At 47.0% G+C, this 5492-nt stretch overlaps 1 protein-coding gene and 1 pseudogene across 6 annotated transcripts in view; both read right to left on the bottom strand.

Annotated features, from left to right (window-relative positions):
• Wnk3 (WNK lysine deficient protein kinase 3) overlaps positions 1 to 2069 on the bottom strand; it is a 133512-nt gene extending 131443 nt beyond the window's left edge. For 2 of the 6 annotated variants that reach the window (XM_021187924.2, XM_021187925.2), the window contains exon 1: positions 1905 to 2069. The gene's annotated coding sequence lies outside the window, so the exon portion shown is untranslated. Of the gene's footprint in view, positions 1 to 1161; positions 1342 to 1867 lie in introns of those variants that run through there. The other 4 variants (XM_029534516.1, XM_029534517.1, XM_029534518.1 and 1 more) reach the window with 4 other exon arrangements.
• A 2702-nt stretch (positions 2070 to 4771) lies between these two features.
• LOC110314519 overlaps positions 4772 to 5492 on the bottom strand; it is an 8503-nt pseudogene continuing 7782 nt past the window's right edge.

Genomic DNA, 5492 nt, shown 5'->3' with positions numbered 1-5492 from the left:
AGAGAGAGAGAGAGAGAGAGAGAGAGAGAGAGAGAAAGAAAGAAAGAAAGAAAGAAAGAAAGAAAGAAAGAAAGAAAGAAAGAAAGAAAGAGAGAGAGAGAGAAAGAAAGAGAAAACAGACAGGGAGAAGAGCAAACTCGCACCTCTTTTTAAGAGTGTATCCACTGGCAAGATACAGAAAGACACACTCTGGGGGTTTCCGATACACATCCCACTACATAAATGTTTCACAGCTCTTAACTAAACAAAACCTCTTTCAATACAGCGAAACCACCTCGTGACTTTTATCCTACCCCTATCTTCTCCTCCCCTCCCCATTCCCAGCAAGTCAGTCACAGAGCACACACCACACCTCTCAATTCCTTTGCACCTAACACAATTTACACAATCAGTCTGCTATATCCCTCACCCAGATTTCAATCCTATCGACCCTCCTACATCAAATGAACCTCTAAATTAAGCCTATTCTTTTCCCCCACTCCATTTCCATCAATATAACACATCCAAACCTTGTTGAACATCCCACACCCAAAGCGATTCTTTTAGTAGCACCAATCTCACTTAAATGATCTCTCGGTCCCTTTGTCAACCATCTCCTGTATCCTCACCTTCCCTGTCTCTTGGTCTTCCATCAAGTGCCAAAGTTGCCACCCTCCCCAACAGAAACAAAAAAGGAGAAACGCACCTTAACCTCCGATCTGTCCTTCCCCACTCCCCCCCTTCTTAATTTCCCTCTCTGTATTCCTTCACTTCGACTCCAGCTCTTACAACCCCGAGACCTGAGTCCGGCCTCGTCCAGTACCTTCGGGTGACCGCACGCACCATGCCGTGGTCAAGCAGCTCCCCCTCAACACACACACACACACACACACACACACACACACACACACACACACACACACACACACACTGGGGCGCTTACTCTGAACAGACTGTTGGCCGCCGCTGCCTCTTTCCATTCATCCTGGGCCCATTCATCGCTCAGCCCGATCCTGGACACGCCCCCCGGCCTCCTCCCTCTCTCAGGGTCCCGGGCTGGCCGGGACCCTCACCTCACTAAAGACTCTGACCGCTAGAGAACGACTCTATTCAGTTCTCCCTCGCTGTCTCTCAAGCCTTCTCCAGCCCCCCGACCGGCTCCACCGTAGACTAGACACATACACATATACCTCCTCCTCTACCGCCTCCTCCGATGCTTCTTACTCCCCTCCTCAGTGTCTCCAGCTCGTCTCCGAGTCCTGTGCGCGTGCGCGCGTCTCCCCGCGAGCCCACCGAGCCAGCGACCGCGGTTTGGGGAAGAGCGGGCGGGGTTAGGGGGAGCAGGGTGCGAGCCCAAGCTCGCGCTCGCCCCGCAGCTGACCGGGCGCACGCGTACTGAAGCCGGAGAATTCTGATGGACTGGAGAGGGGCGGGGAAGGGAGGGAGAGGGAGGGAGGGGGAGGGGGAGGGGCGAGGAAAGCCAACTGAGCAGCCCGAACTCGGGACGGCCCCTAGCAGAGCGAGGTGCCCGGGGGGCCGGCCGGCCAGCCGGCGCCTGCGCACACCTTCCTCGAACTCAGCGCAGCGCGGTGGATGCGCGTCGAGGAGGAGAGGGAGAGACTCCTCTCCCTAGCACAGGGGGGAAAAAAAATCTCAGCGAGGAGCCACACAAGACACGGCTTGTGTGTTCTGAGGCACTCGTCCTCACGGCTGCTTTACCTTGTCCCCCTCAAGAACAAAGAAAGAAATCAAGAAAAAGAGGTCCAAGCGCCACACCACTGCTTTGCCACCAGCAGCCCACTTTCACCTCTTTGGAAACCATTAAATGAAGCAGCTCGGTGGAGAGGTGGTACCCACCAGGACCCTTCACCCACCACCCCTTACTCACTTTTGCTAGGTCCCAGTTTCTCTCGCGAGACCCATACCTGCCGAATTGGGGATTAGAAGTCGAAGCACAGATTTGCAAATACCTGTCTCCTGGTTATGTTGAGAGGGCAACGGCCATGGCATAGACCACCGCCGCCCCCCCGCCCCCAGGACCTCAGTGCGCGCGGGGGAGGGGGGGCAACAACCAAAGAAGGGATGGGAGAGGGAGCTAACCGAATTTTGACGGCCTGGAACCGCTAGGCCTAGGCACGTGGCCTGTGCCTCGCAAGCGGGTGCGGTGTACCCTGGGAATTGTAGTTTTTGTTTCCACCTCTATTTCCTCCCCCCCCCCAAACTATACATAAGCCTCAGACACAGAAGGGGGGATTACCGACGCCATTTTGTGGGGAACAATGGCCAATGGCCCCAGTGAGGGCGGATGGGGGAGGGCGCGATGGTTTAAGGGTTCAGTTAACCTCTACTGGCCCCTCCGTATCATAGCAACCCCTTCAGAAGCCTGGCTCCGCCCCCTTGCTACACTGCTGGGCTTCTGGACTGCTAGCAAGTGAAAATGCCACTTTCTCCCAGAGGCTAGACCAATCACCCATTACCCACCTCCCTGAAAACTCCTAGTTCCTCAAATTAATAAATGCTGCCTTCTTCGAGCTTCCACTACATATGAGCCTCAGCTCAGTGGCTTTAAGAACTGCTTCGTATGCTGTATGAGGCATGATGAAGAGCAGTTTTTTGTTTTTTGTTTTTTGTTCTTTTTAATATGTAACAACCCTGCCTTGACAGAAGGGGAAACTGAGGCTCAAGGAGGGGAAAACAAACATGACATAATGAAGGATGGCCAACAAACACCAATCTATAATTTCAAAGATTGTCAAGTTATTTCAAGCCTTATACAGTCTATTACTCCCATGAGATAATAAGTAGAAACTGTGGCCACCTTTTTAACTTCTCCAGGTAGACTGTTCCTACTACTATTACACACATCTGTCTTCAAAGACCTGGCTCACTTGGGCCCTGCCTCTGTGCCTTCTCTGAGCTTGATGATACAATCAACACAGGACAATACTTAGGAATGTTAGCCCTTCAATGGGCACTGGTCCAAACTCTTCTAGGTAGGCTCCTCTTCGACTACCAAACACTTCTTAATACTTATTCAGCAGTGTGTCACACAAACACATACAGCTTTAGGAATTTGAAAATCATACGAATCTGTACCCATCCAAGTACAGATCTTTCTCAATAGAAGAGTATTTTTAAATGTTTGTAAAAAAATGTTTTATTCTTTTTTTACGAGTTATTTTGAAGATCTTCTTTTTTATGTGTCTGAGTGTTTTACTTGCATATTTGTATGTGTACCACATGTGTGTCTGGTGCCCACAGAGATCAGAAGATGGTACTGAATTACTTGAAACTGGAGTTACAAATAGTTGTAAGCTACTGTATGGGTACTGGGAACCAAACCCAGGTCCTCTGCAAGAGTACAAGTGCTCTTCACTGCTGAGTCATCTCTTCAGTCCCCTGTAGACTTAGTATTAATATATAGGTGCTGTCCAGAACTAAGCACAAAATGCCATTGTAGGCAGAAATGAAAGTAAGCAATTATAGTTATCACCACTATATGTTAGAAAGCTTTCCCTTCCTAGCCACTGGTTTCCACTGTCAAGTAGCAATTGTGATATTCCCATCCATCTACCAGAAATTTTGAGTCATTATTAACCACTTCATCTACCAGAAAATTTGAGTCATTATTAACCACTTCTAATTTCACTTCACTTTATAATATCCCATAAAAATATCCAATAACCTAGTTACGTTTGGAAGCACTACTTCCAAGAAACCACAAGGTTTTCACTTGAATTCTTTTTGGTGTCCCCCACACACACACACACACCAAAACGGGGGAGGTGGTGGAGGTAATGAGAGTGTTTGAAACAAAGGTCTTGTGTAGCTCAGGCTGACCTTGAGCTCACAATGTAACCATGAATAACCTTAATCAAATTCCCCATCCCAAGGCTGGGATTACAAGATGTGCCACCACACCCACCTGAATCAGTTTTAGATTTCAGCATCCCAAGACAATCCCTATATTATTTGTTTTCCTGCCTGGCCACATACTCCCTTGAGATATTACAAAATAGACTATGGAAAAGTTAGAGAAAATGTATGGAATAAAATACTATATCTCAAAAGAATATTGAGTCACATGTGCTTTCAATTAAATGTTACTATCGTGATAAAGAAGAGCATGAAATGTATTTCTTATCCAGTCACCCACTACTTAAAACAGCAAGTCTAAGGGCATGAATTTCTGGATGACATTTTCTCTAAGAAAGCCTTAAATTTGGGAAGAGTCTCACCAAGATCATCTAGAGGGTATTAATGCCCACCTTCCTCCCAGCACAAAATAGCAGCTCCCTTTGGCTTAGTGTCTTACTTAGAAACATGCAACTGTGCAGTTTCCCTACTCTTTCTATATATTGTCTGTCCTTCTCTTCAAAGATACAGTGTTTCCACGTGTGTCCAGGGCAAATTGCTTTGGCACCTGACTCCTGGGAAGTACAAATGTAAATAAGCCCACCTTGCTTCTCTGAAACTGTGAAGTGTCACAAACCTAAACTCCTCTAGAAAGTATACAAGGAGCAGAGCCCCAAAGCCTAAACTGTGATTGCTGAAACAACTGTCCATTCTCTTCAATAGATTAGGCCCTGGGGTCTATTTCCATCCACAGCACCACATAAGCAAGCCATTCTTGGGGAAAAACCTCTAGTGTAGCAGAAATAAATCACAGTCAACCCACTCAGGTGAATAATAATAACAGCTAGCAATTAAATAGCATTTCCTGTATACTTTATATGAATCCACTGAATCATAAGCATCATTCTTTTTTTTTCTGAGCCAAAATTGTATTTATTCATCTCTCCCACTTGAAGTACTCCTCAATGGCATCCTTGGCCTGAGATTCTTTGCCACAGTCCTTAACCACCACACAACTGTAGCCAACCACTTTCCATGGCTTGACCTCTCGATAGATTTTTACAGAGACCTACCCTTCCCCCTACTTTCTTGCTGTCATCAATCTTAATCAGGTTGATTTTGTGCTCAGCACAAAGTGTCTCCACCAGTTTGACTTACATGGGCTCATCACAGTTGGATGGAAGCACACAGAGATGGGCTTGGTACTTTGGCAGCTTTGCGGATGCCACGTGCTAGGTCATCGTGGATGATGGCGGTCTTCAGTACCTCCTGTACTGTTGACAGCCATTACACCTCCAGCAGCTATACCTTCCTCAGCCTTAGCGGTGTATTATGAGTCTCGATGAATCTTTTTTTTTAAAGATTTATTCATTTATTATATATAAGTACACTGTAGCTGTCTTCAGACACACCAAAAGAGAGCATCAGATCCCATTACAGATGGTTGTAAGCCACTATGTGGTTGCTGGGATGGATTTGAACTCAGGACCTTTGGAAGAGCAGTCAGTGCTCTTAATCACTGAGCCATCCATCTCTCCAGCTTCCTCGATGAATCTTGAATGCACCCGAGCCTCTTCCTTTGCGCAACTCGGTGGCGGCAGAGAAAGGTATAAGCATCATTCTTTTTTCTTTTCTTTTCTTTTTTTTTTTTTTTTTTT

Source organism: Mus pahari, chromosome X (assembly GCF_900095145.1).
Source record: "Mus pahari chromosome X, PAHARI_EIJ_v1.1, whole genome shotgun sequence".
Taxonomy (NCBI): Eukaryota; Metazoa; Chordata; class Mammalia; order Rodentia; family Muridae; genus Mus; species Mus pahari.
Note: the sequence above shows the minus strand (reverse complement) of the source record. Positions and strands in the feature narration are given on the sequence as shown.